We start from the raw sequence: 16723 nt of genomic DNA on the forward strand, positions 1-16723 counted from the left end.
ATTATCCTATCCACCGGGTAGGAGACCGGAGCCAAGCAGCGAGGAGACACGGGAAGCAGAGCTGTACGGCTACTGGAGATGAACCGGGGGAGACCGGACACCGTGCGTTCGCCGCCGCATGAACAATAACCGCGAGTGCTGGTCCGAGGCGCGGGACATTGTGGTTCACCCAATAACCCTCTAATCCCGAAGAGGTATTCACGTCGACCGGTCAAATCAGCTTACAAGCGCGCTCCCCCGTGGGCCACGAGAGGAGGTGAAGCAATCGGCGGAATCGGACGCCAGCGGCTGCAAGTCCCTCCATCGACTTCCATCCAGCCGCAGGTGTGCGACGTGTCCGCGCGAGCTTCTCACAGCTTCGTCTCACAGCTGATGGCAAAGTCTCATCCCGGGACAGAGCACGCCGGAGTTACACACAAGAGCCAATCAGCGCTCAGCCGGCGCGCAACCAACAAGCTGAGTGAACATCATCGGAGAACCACCGTGTTTTAACCAGTGCCATGGTAACCACGCCGCCCCCCACCCCCCCCCACCCCCGGCTGTATGAGAGCTGAGGAGGGAGGGGAAGGTGCAGGGAGAGACAAATAAGGAGAGGAGGAAGAGAGGTGAAGCGCGTACAAGGAGGAGTTGCACTGTGCTGCATTCCAAGTGAAACACTCGTGTTTATATTGCTTCTTCAGGGAGCCATGAGGGGACTGCTGCGTGCAAGGACCTGCGTGGATTGGGGGGGGGGGGGGGGGGGGGGGGGGGGGGGGGGGGGGGGGGGGAATCAGTAAAAACCAGAGCTCTTGCAGAAGGGTTCACAGGCTGGTGCTACAGGCGGGAGGGGGGTCTGATTCCATTGTGCGCAGATTCCAATGACATAGAGTAACCTCTTAGCCGGCTGCTCCGCTGAGTAGAGCCAAAATAACTGAAGAGTTTTATCCTGGAGGAAAACAGCTACGCAACGACAGAAGACACAATAGCGCACCATCTTTGGCTTGCTCGTCTCTGGTGGAGGTCTACAAGGTAAAACAGATATATTTTGCTTGGCATGTAGCCTAAACAGTGATTGCGAGTGTGCCAACAGTCAGAACCGAGGCGCAGCAATAAGATCACCCTTATCTACTCTGTTTGACCCCATCTGTCGCTCAGGAGCCGTGGAGCCGGGCTAACCAGCCTCTTTCTTTCATTCATTCATTCATTCATTCACACAATTTGTCCAATGGGAATTTATTGAGGGGGGTAGTGCCAACACCTCCCCATCCACACTCCCAGCAGTCACTCTCAATTATGATAATGATGCAAACACACACCACAGTCTTTTCTAAGTGTGTGAAACATCTCTGAAAAGCAGATTCCACAGAGTTTCTCTCTCCAGGCTGAAGGTGACAGTGAGGGTTTTGGGGAGACCAGAAGGCACAAAAATAGAGGTATTCTTTGCTGAGCAAACTTGATAATGGACTCTAGTGTAAACAGGTCCTTTGCCCTGGTCATCAGTACTGGCCAACATCAGTATCTTAATGACAGTTGTCATTGTTGTAATCCCGACACAAACCACTCTTCCCCTGTGTCATTCCTCCCCCACCTTTCTGAGGTCCACACCCTCCCCCTTCTTTTCTCTTTCTTCTCCCCCTACTATGTTTGTGTTAGCAGTCGGCTGGGCTTTCCATCACGCTGGTCTGGCCTCATCATTCTCCAAACACACACGTGCACACACGTGCACACACACACATACCAAACTGGTTCATTTTGAAGCATCTCTCCCACTCAAACACCTGCCCAGCTTTTTTTTTTTTTTTTTCTTTCCAAGTGGACGTTCAAAGTTCTCTCATCTCAGTGATTTGCTCTCTGAAGTCTCTGCCACACTCGTTTCAGCCTCCCATTCTCTGGATAAGCTGATGTGAGGGCAAAATACGGGTCAAATGTGAGAGGGGAGCCAAATGGGGATTCCCATGCATGGATCCAAACCAGCCACCACAAGTGCACCAAGTGACATTTGGGGGAGATTTGGTATGGGTACAAATTTTCTTTGTGTTTCCACATGTCAGCATTTGTGTCTTTTATTGTAGGCTGGAGCCAAACAGTCACATAGTCATAACAAATTTGCATTTCATCACGATTTAGCACTAAACAGAGTAACCTGAAATCCCCTCTCATGCTATATGTCAACATCTGAACATTTGAACTGAATTCCCCCTCAAAAATCAGAATATCATCACCTTCCTACTCTTTTTTTTTTTTTTTCGTTTTACACTGAAATGTTTTTTGTTTTGTTCAAATTTATGTTAGTCAAAGAGCGAGGGGATGTTAATCTCAAATTTCCACTTGTATCAAAATGTCAATCTAAATAAGGTATTATGTAAAGCAGATTCAAATGTGTCTACTGCTCTTATTCACACGCCGACAACAGACAGTTTAGATCTTACAGTTTAAGTCTAGGTCTAAAAATAGCTACGAGCTATAGTTCTGTTCCTGTTTTTGAGCGTATCAGGAAATTTGACATAGAACTGAAATTTTTTTTGAGGTCATATAAAAAAACAAAACAAAGCAAAAAACAGTGTTCAAACTGGATCAGACTGTGGTGACACAGTCTGATCCAGACTGTGGTGTGTAATCACGTCATTATTTTGAACGCAAACAGGAAGTTGCTGCGTGAAGCGATCCATATTTGGTCACTATAAGACAATAGCGATCAGGTGGTAAATTTTCTTTTGCGTAGTTTGAGGATCCAAGCTGATGTAATCTTCAGAGTATTTTAATCTTTCTAAAGCCAACTTTAGAAAGGCCATTTTGACACAGGGAAATGCCAGCATGGGACAAATGGCACTGCCACGATTACAGTGCATTAATTATTTAGCGATGATTTTTTGGGTTTTTTTTAACAGATTACAACAATAGAGTTTCATATGAAAAGCTGGGCTTTTAGCAATAGATATATTTGGGATGTTCACCTGAACATTTGGTGCTCAAGTGAGCACATATAGCACTAGAGTGCTGAATGAATGACTGAATAACAATAATGATAACTATGAAAACCTTCGACTGCAGTGCAACTTGATGTCTTTGAATAGTTGTTGAACAAAAGTAAAGACTTGCACATATCAGCCACAACTTAACACAACACTGACAGGTGAAGTGAATAACAGTGATCATATTTTACAATGTATGGATGTTACTTTGATGCATACACCCCCTCCCATTGCAGTGACACTCCTCAGTGGCAGCAGCCTCCCTCCATCCGGCCCACCACACTGCTCTGAAAAAACAGCTCTGAACTGGCTTGAACCTTCAGGACCCAAAGGATCTGCTGGCACTGTCCCTCCATCATTACAGGTCACCACCAGTGGTCCACTCAGCACTGTTTTAGTGGCACAAGGAGAATCTACACAGTATTAGGGAGGTTGTTATACTGTTCTAACTGTTGCTGTGTGGTACCAAGTGAAGATTTATTCGACTTTAGGGTGCTAACAAGATAATATATGCTCACAGGATCAGTTCATTGTTGTTTTTGGCCTTTAATTTGTGTTTTTTCCAGCTGATATCCATTTCATTATAGTCTCCATCTCACTAAATATTCCTCCTCTTACATCCAGCTGTGAGTTTGATGTTTTTGTGGAGAAAGCAACAGTAATATCAAAGTTGTAGATTCCCACTCTTCAATATAAAATTACATTTGTGCTCCTTTAAAAAACAAACATGTCCTGTGGTTGACGTGACGTGTGAAATAAATGTGCAGTTGCTCCAGATGACATTTTTACAGTTGGTGCAGAACAATGAGTTGTCAGGAAACACGAGAACAAACATTCAAAGCAAGATGTTGCTTTGATAAAGGTGCTTTAAATAAATAAGGCTGCCTTTTTTTGTTACATAAACAATAAAAGAATTCAGTAATAAAGATCACAGAGTATTTATGGAAATGTTTCTGTTCCCATTGAAATGTGACTGCTAAACAGTAATATTTTAATGAAATTCCATGATATTTTGTGACGCATTATTCTGGTTTGTTGGTTATTCTAACAATAATACACTCACTGGCCAATTTATTAGGCACACAAATTCAACCCTTAACATAAATCAGCCAATTACACGGCAACAGCTCAGTGCATTTAGGCCCGTAGACATGGTGATGGCGACCTGCTGATGTTCAAACTGAGCATCAGAATGGAGAAGAAAGGTGATTCAAGTGACTTTAATGTGGCATGGGTTTGGGTGCCAGATGGGCTGGTCTAAGTCTTTCAGAAACTGTTGATCTATTTGGATTTTCCCATACAACCATCTCTAAGGTTTGCAGAGAATGGCCCAAAAAAGAGAAAATAGCCAGTGAGCATCAGCTCTCTGGGTGAAAAATCCTTGCTGATGTCAGAGGAGAATGGTCAGACTACTGATAGGAAGGCAACAGTAACTCAGATAACTGCTTGTTATAACCAAGGCATGCAAAAGAGCATCTCTGAATGCAAAACACGTTGAACCTCAAAGCAGATCTACACAGAAGCAGAAGATCACACCAGGTGGTCTGATGAATCTCAATTTCTGCTGCAACATTCAGATGGCCAGAATCAGAATTTGGTGTAAACAACATGAAAGCATTGAACTATCCTATTTTGTATCAGCAGTTCATGCTGCTGCTGCTTGTGTAATGGTGTGGGGGATTTTTTTTTTGGAACACTCTGGACCCCTTAGTACTAACTGAGTGCCATGTCCATCCCGTTATCACCACAGTGTACCCATCTTCAGATTGCTACTTCTAGCAAGACACCATCACAAAAGCTCAAATCATCTTAAACTGTTTTTTTTAAACATGACAATGAGTTCAGTGTCCTCAGATGGCCTCCTCCTCCTCCTCCTCATCAGATCTCAATCCAACAAAGCACCTTTCAGTTTACAGAACACCTTTGGGTAGAATTGGAGATTTACATCATGGATACTCTGCAGCGACTGTGTGATGCTATCATGTCAGTATGGACCAAAATCTCTGCGAAATGTTTCCAGCACCTCGTTGAATCCATGCCACAAAGAATTAAAGCAGTTCTAAAGGCAAAATGAGGTCCAACCCAGTTCTAACCTAATAAAGTGGCTGATGACTATGTATACCATATAATTCAATCTTAACATTTAATTATTTCACAGTTTTTTAATTTAATTGTATATATTAAAAGTGAAAATTGAAAACATTTGTTATGTCACTGCCTGTGAGAGCATTGGGCCCACACGAATACTTTAGTCCGCTTCAGCAGAGTAAGTTCTATTTAAGCAGTGTCTATAAATATCAATACAGCCTGTCAAATATTGTTTGAAGAAATTGTAATAGAAACAAACAAACAAAAAAAGAAACAAAAAAACCCAAACCCATCTTTGACCTGTGGTATTGTTTGCATGAGAGTTTTTTTTCCATATTAAGACCACAATACCCATAAAGCTGCTGTTTCAGAAACAAGCAGCCACCAGACAAAGTTCCTCCTCGATCTTTCGCTTTCATGAAGACTTCAAGCATGATGCTTTACAGGGAATTTCAATTCCACAGTTATTCGGAGCATTTCATTTCTTCCTTTGAAGAAAATTATTTTGCGTTACAAAATAACCCTTTAAAATCTTTGCATGTGTTTCTTTGAGTTGAGAGCAAATTGTCTAATTCCTGTGAGGTTTCATGGTTGGTATGATGGCATGCATTGAGATATTAGAAAACATCCGTTTTCTTTCCACTGGACATACCCAAGGAAACCCCGTGGTTACTGCGATGTCACAACTGATATTTATGGCGACTGTCGGTGGCCTTGTGGCTGAAAGCAACAGCACACAACTGTGCAGAGACATGCAGACACCTACACTTCTCTCAACCACCAGCATGACTCTCAGCACATATGAGAACTTCCACAAGAACCCATGTTTTTGTTCATTTTTTTTTCCCCAATGTGGTTTTAGTAAGCGATTACAACACGAAACATCCCAAATATCCCAACCTTTTAATTTTTTATTTACCATGTGCTCGCTGGCGAGCCCATTTCACATGCACTTTTTAAATGACCGTAACTCCATTACTGTTTGTGCTAGACAGAAAATTACAACAGCTTTGGAATGAAGACGAGCTTTACAGAAATATTCGGTATTACAGTAGAACAAAGCATTCACAAGTTACTGCTGTCTGAACACAGAAAAAACAGCTGATCCTAGATTTCACCATGTACACTTCACATTACTGTAAAAATTCAAATGGTTCCTGAATTTCTGATTTTTTTAAAAATTCTGCAGCCAAAATTATAGAATAAGTCCAGGCAACCTGTATAACACATGGGTGTTAAAGGGTTAAAACAGCAGCTTGAAGAGCTTTCTCTTTTCTAAGGTCTGATTGGAGAGTGGACTTGGGTGGCCTTCACAGGCTTTCAGATTATCCAAATAGAGTGATCGAAAGGAGGCAGCTGCTTTTGGCAAACTGCTTGTAGGCAAGACTGCAGTGAAAGACCTGTAATCAGCAAGAGTCCTGGACCAAATATATACTGTTTAGTGGTTACAGAATAGACAAGGAATAGGTCAGATGACTAAGCAATACAAAGTACACATGAAACAAAGCTACTGTATGAAGACTGTGAGATGCAATTTAAAGCTCAGCCAAAATATTTTAATTTAATCTAGCAATTTAGAGTTGGTTTTCTATATAATTAAGGTCAAAATCTGCATAGCTGAGACTGAGATTTCCTGAATTAGCCATGGATGGGTCAAGCTCAGAAACACTCTCTTTATTGCAGACTCCTGAGTCTGCAATAAACATTACCTATAAATCTGGATTTGTCTTCTCCTTGATTTGTCCAGTCTGGTGAATGCCCACGTCCTTCAAAACCAACAGTTTCAGTTTGTAATTTGGGCTTTCTTTGAAGAAATTACAGTATTTGAGCATCTGCTGCTGCAGTGCTCAGGGCACCTGTCAGAAATGCACACTCATTGTGCTCTGTATGTGAAAGTGAAACCTAATAACAGAGAAAGCTTGGTTATCTATTCTCCTCATTATGCCCATTTCCACTTAACAGAGAGCCGGAATGTCCCCGATTTTCGCACCCACATCACGGGTGCCAGCTGTACTTTACTACTGTATTTCTATGAAGGCCAGCAGAGCAGGAGCTCTCTGGCTCAGTGCCAGCTTCACCATGAGAAAGAAAGGGAGAGTTAGAGAGCGAGGAGGGAGGGAGGGAGGTCACTGCTCTGAAGGACTTTTAGTTATATTCAGGGGAATAACACATTCTGGACTGCAGCATGGAGGAGTAATGATGATATGCCATCCTGTGGTTTAGCCTTGAAACTAGTCCACACATACACATACAGACTCACCACCGGTTCCTCTAAATCTCCACCCAGGTTATATTTCCCTGACAGTGCAGCTATGTAATGTGAAGTCACCCAGCAGTCATGTGAGAGTCAACTCCAATTCCCAGGTAATGCTCCCCATGATTCAAGGGCAACACAAACAGATCTGCAAAATGATGCATTACAGTCAGGGGAGAGAGAAAGAGGCGGAAGGATAGGCTTTAAATCCACATGGATGAAGCCCTTTTGGCTTTAGGCTAGCGTCTTCTGCTTATTACTACAAGGTCAGAGGAAATGAGTAATTGCTTTTTGATATTTGACTGGGAGGTCAAGTGTAGGAGATGCAACCACATACCAGCAGCAGACTGAGGTAAAGGAGAGGAGACAATTTAATGAGCAGTGATGCTGAAAGAGGAGGCAAAATTACATGGTCACACTAAAAGAAAAACTAAAGCAAACTGATACAAAAGCATCATATCTTATCATCACCCGGAGAGGCATCGTTTACAGTAGCTTCCATCCACATTAGTTTCTGTTTCACCTGCCAGCATTTTCCCTCCTTGCTTCCAAGTGATAACAGCTAAGTCACATGGTTGATAGCTGAGACCAAGGACATTCAGTACTGTAAACAATGAGCTGAGAAAGATACGCAGCTTCACATACTTTCACATCTTTAGCAAAGTAGATATAAATTCATTGCCAGGACATCTTAGAACTAAATATGAAATTGTTTTACTCTGGCTATAAGTAGCTCAGACATGTTGAAAATGAATATTAATTTATATCGTTAAAGGCCCCTGCAATGATTACATTGTTTCTATTTAAAACATGAGTAAACTATTCCACTAAAAAAAAAAACAAATAAGTGCACAAACAAAGTCATCAAAAGCTGTTGAAGGCTTCTGCTATAGCTTTAAGCATTTTTGTCTGATTTGACAGAAGACTGCAGTGCAGGAAATATCAGAAACACGGCGCTTCTTTTCTGGTACAAACAGAACCAAATGAATAAAGAGAAAGAAAGGAGCCTTTTATCTCAGAGTTGTGGAAAACAACCTGTGGCACTGATGTGTAGACAGAGGCAAAGCTGCTGTGTTTTTAACTTTCCTGTAAACATGATATCAGCACTTACTGATATCCAGTACTAGGAGTATACTGGGAATACTGGAAGTCCTTTGTTGCATCCATTGCATGTACTGGCCTACAGCTGGCTGAGGCCTGAAGAGTTGCTCCCGAGCAGCTCCAGGAAGCTATTACATCACCTCTACAACTCTGTGTGGGTGTGTGCGTTTCATGAATTTGTCATACTACAATAGAACTACTTTTCTGTAGTTTGCATTTCTTAGTGGTTTAATCTGCTTCATACCAGCAGCAGACGTGTTAATATTAAACTGCTCTGAGAAAGCATGTTTTCACAAGTTAATATCGGTATGAGGCTGATGGTCTACAGTACACGTGAATGAACTGGCTAATGTGTGACTGTTGACACCCCCCCCCCCCACCCTTCTGTTTCAGAGAAATACGCAAACACACACACAGCTGTTAAACCCTGTGCTGACGTCCTTTGGGAAGGCAGGGAGTTTCCTTCCTGGGTGAACTGGCTTCTTTGTTATTTAGAGCGCTGCTGCCTCTGCGGCCAGGAGTGAGGTGGAGAATCAAAACATCAAAGCAGACTTTTTACCCTCAGGGCGGACGTGCGCTCCTTATACTGTACAAATGTAAGCCAAGCTTTCCTTTATTTGTATTCTTTGCAATATGAGTCAATTTCAGGTTTGCATGCAAATAAAACCACTGGATTAGACCATAAAGGCACTCAAAGTAAACTTGGTTAGTTATTTATTTTACTTAGGTGATCATGCAAATATGCTAAAATGGCAGTTTCCTGCATTTTATATAATTATAAACTGAATACAATAAGATTTAGAAATAAAGATATTTGAGGACACCTCTCAAGTTATGTTATGGACACTTAATATGTTCATACTTTTAAAAAAATCATAATTTACTGAATATTTCTAATAATAATAAAATGAAGAACAATGATTAAATCAAACTATTAAAATATGTAATCACTGATTTAATTGAAATCAGTCCCCCTTCATACTCATCTTTTACTGACTTGCTTTGATGTTGCTGTTTATGTGTAAATATCCATTTTTTTGGACTCTAACTGTATGACAGGGCCCTCTAGTGGTTCCACCTTGTAAACATGATTCACGACAGGAAGTAGGCAGGTGAGAAAAATATCCAAGGTCTCAGTTTTGTCTCCTTACAAGCACTCCATGTTTCGCCATGCTGTCCGAAAATGAGCATTGTAGCTTTAAGTGTAACGTGTAATGCTTCTGAGAGTTTACAGTCTGGTCAGGGTAACGACCCAGTTTTAGTGCACATCTGTCCTTAATTTAGCTAAAGATGGTATCTGGTGGTTACTCACATGGAGAGAGAGAGAGAGAGAGAGAGAGAGAGAGAGAGAGAGAGAGAGAGAGAGAGAGAGAGAGAGAGAGCCTGTTTCAAACTCTCAGGGGACTGTAGCAGAGCTGAATCAGACTGGCTTGTACTCTGCTTACTAAGTCATTCATACTGTATGTCCCTCCAATAGAGGGCGAGAGGGACGTGGACAGCCTGTTGTTAAAGAGTACAACCTCCTTACAAAGGATGGAGAGAGATGGAGTGATCCAATTTCACTGTGACTGGAGGAAGGAAAAAAAAGAGGCCACTGACTCTGCACATTTACCTACTCTTCAAACGTACTTGCATTTGTGCAATTTTGTGCTAATGCGCATGTGTGTGTGTGTGTGTGTGTGTGTGTGTGTGCTTTGCAGTCCCTGCTGTGAAATGTTTAATAGTTAATAAGAGCCTTGTTTACTTGGCAGGGCTGCTGCCCACACAGCAGATGCTGCTCAAATGCTGAGAGACACAACTTATGCAATACGGGAAATAGATCCAGAATGTAGTTTAGATATTTTAACAGTTTGACAAACAAACATGTGGTGACCAGCACTCGTTGTTTGGGATTTTGTTCCAATCTTCAGATTTGTTTTATAACTATGAAGGGGAAATGTCAGAAAGCCTGATCAAAAGAGCCGTGCATTTCTTCTTCTGCGTAAATATTTTAACAAAAAGCAATATCAGCAACATTTTAATTTGAGTGTAATTTCAGCTCACGATAAAAGCGCACATTAACTGCACTGTTTTTCATCGGCACTGTTTAATTTTCCTGCAAACAAAAAGGTATTTGTATCATGTGAATTATTTATTACCCACAATTAAAACAGGGCTTGCATACACACTTTATAGGCTGGCTTCAAGCACTAAACAAATGCACACAAACTTAAGATAACAAGAAAGTAAATCATTCTTCATTCTTTGTTCACTGTGGAACAAACAAACTCTCGTGATGATAAATTCTACCCATTTTGAGTATTGTCACCTTTCCCCCATACAGTACAAGAAAAGACACAAATAAGAGAGGTTTGTCTCACAGAACCACAAAAAAAAAAAAACACTTTACCAACGAGGCGGGAGGGCTAACCTCACGGTACCCTGCATGGCTGTTTGTGTGTACTCTATAGTGATGGATAATGCATGAACCGTAGTTTAAAATTTAAGGGTGATAATGTAACTGTGGCAAAACAATAACCTTACTGACAGGTGAGCCAGGCCACATCAGGGCAGAGAAGGAAGGAAAACTAAAAAAAACTGAAAACAGTTTGAGGCAGACCTGCAGACAAGGCGTTTGTATATAAGCAGGTGAGGACTTTCTCTCCCTGCTGTGGTTTGTTTTAATTACAGTGTCTGTTTATGAGTAATGACAGCGGATGTCATACTCATCTTTTGCAGAAAGGAATCATTTATTCTACATGCACTGATGGTTTTAAGAGGCCTCTATATTTTACTGGCTGCTTCTTCTTTTTTTTTTTTTTTTGCCTATTTCAAACAGCTGCAATAAAAAAATTAAAAGAAATACAAGTTTATAGCCAGCTGTCAGCTGATAGGTTACTGCTGCTGCTGTAAATAGTATCTCTGCATCTGGATGAAAATTTTAATCATAGATCATGTCTCTGTTTATCTTTTTAATTTTTTTTGGTTGGAAGTAATTTCCAAGTGTTTTTTTCACAGAATTCCACTTTATTTGTTGAAGGTTGAGCGATTGAGTGAAAATATATTTTTGCAAACCTCATTTCTGACACAACATGGTTGTCTATCCATCTGGCCAGAGCCTGCAACTGCCCTCATTTCAGTAAAAACTGAAATTTGATCCACACGATATGGGATATCATACATCAGCCTAGGAGTCGTGGGCATATTTGTTGGGCACATCATCCTTCCGTCTCCCTGAAGCAACCGTCTGTTGAGATGTGGTTTTTCCAACTTTTGATAAATCTAGACTGGATTAGATGAAAACCTTCGATCACTGGCTGTGTGTGTCCACAGAAAGGGAATGTCTTGTTGTCCAAGATTTCCACTGGCTGTGCCAAATCATGCGCACATACAGCTCACAAAAAGCAAATGACCCAAATCCCCCTTTGCTCTTACATAAACTGTACTTAGTGTTTTAGTGTTTGCATGTTTAATTTAGTCTATAGGGCTGAACTGAAGGAATAGTTTGATATAAAATGATTCCCTCCCATATCCCACCCAAAACTACAGTCGACCGGTGATTGAACTATGGAAGATTTTACATAAAATACTTTGGTCAGAGAGAACAGTGTATGATAATCAGTAGTATAAATCGAAAACTTTTTGTAACCTTGTTCTGAGGCAAAGTCAGAAAAGATTTTAAGCATTATTTTAAATGCTTTAAACTTTAAAATTAAACTTCTTTTAGTTACAAATACTGTAATTCCTATGATGGCTGTAGGTCAACTTGATTCTAGAAGGCTAGTTTATGGATCACATATTATGAAGCCTCAGCCATGACTACATTTAGACCAGAGGTTGGGGTGCTAAGTTATCCATAAAGCTTGGTTATCAACTGTATCAGTGCATGGCACAGACACAGATACCTGCTAATTAGTGCTAATTAAAAGATTGGAATTTTACTCACTAGAACTGGAGCACAGTCTTTTTGTCAGGGCTGTGCCAAACAGCAGGCCATATACTGTTCGCCTGAAATTTTCATAAAAAGTCCTCTGAACCACATCAGCAGTACAAATATGGTGGAGCACTTCAGTTCAGTGACCTCAGTTACCTAAAGTAGCTGCCACGTTAGCACCTGTCAATCAAAGTGGCTACACCCTCTCACTTTAAGCCTCTTTAAAATTCAAACAGGTGAGTTGTAGAAATCTGCCTCCCCAGCACCTGTACAGTTCTTATGAAGAAAGAAACTGATGCTTAAAAACATAACTGTTTTTTAAGTATTTGGAAAAAGCCTGAATGTTTTTATTGTTTCTGTGCTATGCTAAGCTAAACTCGGCTGTTTTGACAAATGGGGAATTATGGTTCAGTGGTAGTAGTGTGTTGGCAGTCCGTGGGCAGCTTCAGACTGTCCATCAACCTTCAGAAAGCATATGTTGTCACATGGAAGCAGTGTCATAAATCCTGTATGTGTTACAACCGCTCTATGGGCTACTCTTGCTTGTCCTGTAGTCGGTCCATCAGCCAGCCACAAGAAGAGGACAGTTATGACATACAAAGACTTGAAGTGACACTGAGTGCTTAAAAACAATGGAAAGTGTATACTGCAGCCACTGTCTGTGCTTATCATGCTGTATTTTTTATCTTTAATGTTTTTTCCTTCTTTCCTGATGAGCTCTGCTGTTGCTCCCTTCCCAAATGAACTCAACCGTGGTACCATAAATTACGGATAACTCTAGTTCACTGCATTTTGAGCCTAGTTTCTGTTGTCTATTTTTGATGCTTTCCTGATGCTTTGCTGATTGACAGAAAACAAGGACAGACAAAAACAGAAATCCCATATGTGGTAAGAGTTTATGTGAGTGGCAATTAAAGGTTTTCTCTCTCGCTTTCTTTTTTTTTGGTGAAACCGAGAAAGAGAGGCCAGCCCCTGTGTGTGGTGTGTTTTTGTCCTGTGTTCAAGGGCATACCCCACCAGTCTCCTGGCACTGACTACAGTTGGAAGAAATGCACATTTTTAATGCTGCATGCCCATCACTTGAAGCAGTACGCATATGCAGAATGAGAATGCACTTTGCTTGTGTTATGAAACAGGAAAGAGCTGCTTCACCTGATGTGACAGGTGATTCAAAGCCTACGTCCCATCACGCTCAGGGTAAAGGGGCAAAATGATTTACTGACTTCACACACTTGCTAACAGACACACAGACGTTACTTTACACAGAGGGTGGTGTCACCTTTTCATACAAGCAAGCTGACCCTTTTATTGACCTTTCCCACCACAAAGGCATTCATTAGGTAAGCCATCGATGTGACCTTTGATCTTCCGTGGCTGGTACTATCTCACTGTCTTCTCATTGTCAGGAGCTGACGGAGGGGAGGGTGGATATTTGAGTGCTGCTAATGTATAAAGATTAAAAAGCAGACATTGAAAAAAGAGTCATTAGAAGAGCAGTAAGGGAGAAAGTTACCTCTTTGCTATGAGCCTCAGAGAGGGAATTGATTTTAGAATTGGTTGTTCTGGTCAGAGCACACACAGTCAAGAATATTGATTGATTGCATAATCTCTCTTCATCTCCTCCTCCTCCCTCCACTTTCATCCTCAGCGCCTCTCTCCTCCACTCCCATGTACCCGAGACCTTCCTTGTCCATTCATTCATTTACCACGGTTTTTGTATGGCTTTTTCCCCGCTCTACTCACATTTCTTCTTTTCTTGTCTAACGTGCTCCAAACACACTCACATGTACACACAAAGGCAGACATCCTCCTCTCAGGTAGATTCTGCTATCTTAATTATCAAAGGATGTGAAACACTGACCTCTCATATCTTACTCTCTTTAAGAGAAACAAATAACTCATGAATTGCGAAGATCCTGTTTGAATGGAGTTGAATGTGTGTCTGAATGTGTGGGTGGTTGGCAGCAGTTGCAGCTTAGGATAGCGACAGCTGACCGGCTCACCATATCTGCTCAAATTAATTAGAGTGGAACAGAAATGGACATTTCCACACGTTATGTAGCTCACCAACGGGTCCAATCTGGCCCACTGTATGGTTTTACAAATGGTTTTACAAAGTGTGAAACTTTAAGAAAAGGAAAGCTTTTTTGATTTTTGGACTGCTCACTGTATTTTGCTTGAAGAAGCAATATGTTGCAAATTGTTAAGAAAGACATTGCCCGTGCCCTCATTACCACATTTAGGAACTGTGCCAACTTGTTTCTTTGAATTACAGCAATAATGTCTCTTTGTAATGACAGCAGACTGAGTGCGTGTGGAGATGTGCCGTTAAGTTTGGGCATCTCTTTTATTATTATTATTATTATGCAGCAGTTTAACTGCTCCAGCTTGAGATTAAATTGGCTCTGTGCTGCCTACTAAATGAATGTGACACCCTTTGTGCATTTGGAGTGGTACAAGTTCTTAGAAATGTATAGCAGATATTGTGTGAGAGTGTGTATGTTTTTTCTTGTGCTTCATGTACAGTATAATGCTCTTGAGATTTATATCATTTATTTCTGAAACATTCTAACTGTGGAGGTGAATCTGTGTGTATTTGATCCATCCATCCATCCTCTTCTGTTTATCTGGGGCCGGGTCACGGGGGCAGCAGCCTGAGCAGAGAAGCCCAGACCACCTCCACCACCTCCACCCCAAGTCATTCCCAGGCCAGCCGAAAGATATAATCTCTCCAGCGTGTCCTGGGTCTGCCCTGGGGCCTCCTCCCTGGAACATGCCCGGAACACCTCACCCAGGAGGCATCCTAGTCAGATGCCTGAACCACCTCAACTGGCTCCTTTCTGCCACTTGTATTTGTGATCTCATTCTTTCAGTCATTACCCAAAGCTCATGACCATAAGTGAGGGTAGGGACATAGATTGACCAGTAAATCGACAGCTTCGCTTTCATGCTCAGCTCCCTCTTTACCACAACAGACTGGAGCAGCATCCACATCACTGCAGACGCAGCCCCAATCTGTCTGTCAATCTCCCACTCCCTTTACCGATCACTCATGAACAAGACCCCGAGATACTTAGGTGCCGTTTACACGAAGCCGTTTTCACTGGAAACGGTGTCGTTTTGATGCGTTTCAGCCTTTCGTTTACACGATGGCGTTTCAGAAACGATCCGCGTTTACACGAGGACATGTGAAACGATGAAAACGATGTAGTTCCCATGCCAGGCCACAAGTTGGCGTTGGTTTTCTCTTTGCAAAGTTTGTTTACGCAAGACGCGCATGCGTGGAGTGACACAGTAGGTAGTGCGGCAAATTGTTCATTACTAACAAAACGGCCAATGTGAGAGGTTTTGTGTGGACCGATGATGAGGTTGGATCGCTGCTGCACACAACGCTGAATTACAAAACGGTAAAAACACAGGAAAAGCATAAGAAGCACTCGTGAATCCGCGAGTACTGTTTATCAGTTTGCGCGTGCGCGAAAAACTGGCCGTCGCAACCATAGTGCGCATGTGCGAGTCGAGCGTTTTCAAATCACCCCGGTTTCAAGTGTTTACACGAAAACGCAAGCCGGTGCGTTTCTGAAACGCTCCACTCTGGACCCCGTTTCTGAAACACATCGTTTTCACTCTGTTGTCGTGTAAACGGAAGGGCGAAACGCATCAAAACGACACCGTTGTCGTGTAAACGCAAGGCCGAAACGCTCAAAACGACACCATTTCAAAATGAAAACGGTCTCGTGTAAACGGCACCTTAAACTCCTCCACCTGGGGCAGCAACTCGTCCCTGAATTGGAATGGGCACTCCACCCTTTTCCGGCTGAGGACCGTGGGCTCAGACTTAGAGGTGCTGATTCTCATGCCAGCCACTTCCCACTCAGCTGTGAACCATTCCACTGCAGACAGGAGGCCTCCACCTGATGAAACCAACAGGGCCATATCGTCCACAAAAAGCAGAAATGATATTGAGGCCACCAAGGCGGAAGCCTTCCGCCACTTGGCTGCGCCTAGAAATTCTGTCCATAAAAATTATGAACAGAATCGGTGACAAAGGGCAGCCCTGACGAAGTCCAACATCCATAGGAAACAAGTCCGACTTATTGCCGACCTGTCATGTCGGGCGGTGTGAAAGGCGGCAATGGACCCATATGCAGGAGTCCGGAAACTAACATAACTTAAAGACGTTTATTGTAAAACAAAAACCAGAATACAAAAATCCTCGTGGGAGCCAGATGAAGAGCAAAAATCAAAAACAAGTGAGGCAACACACGAACACCCCAACATAATAAAAACTAAGACACGACAACAAGCAGAGAACACAGGACTTAAATACACCAGAGAATAACAAGGGAAAGTGGAAACAGCAGGTAACACAGCTGAACACAATGCCACTGAGACAAGGGGAAGCAAAACTAAATA

General features: G+C 42.2%; 1 long non-coding RNA gene across 1 annotated transcript; it reads left to right on the forward strand.

The window, feature by feature from the left end:
- The first annotated feature begins 825 nt into the window (after nt 1–825).
- LOC115788739 (uncharacterized) lies at nt 826–3772 on the forward strand. The gene is made up of 3 exons (XR_004020617.1): nt 826–1008; nt 1858–1992; nt 3188–3772. It is a non-coding gene; the product is annotated as an uncharacterized LOC115788739 (long non-coding RNA).
- The last annotated feature ends 12951 nt before the right edge of the window (nt 3773–16723 follow it).

The sequence above is a fragment of the Archocentrus centrarchus genome, chromosome 11 (genome assembly GCF_007364275.1).
Source record: "Archocentrus centrarchus isolate MPI-CPG fArcCen1 chromosome 11, fArcCen1, whole genome shotgun sequence".
Lineage (NCBI taxonomy): Eukaryota > Metazoa > Chordata > Actinopteri > Cichliformes > Cichlidae > Archocentrus > Archocentrus centrarchus.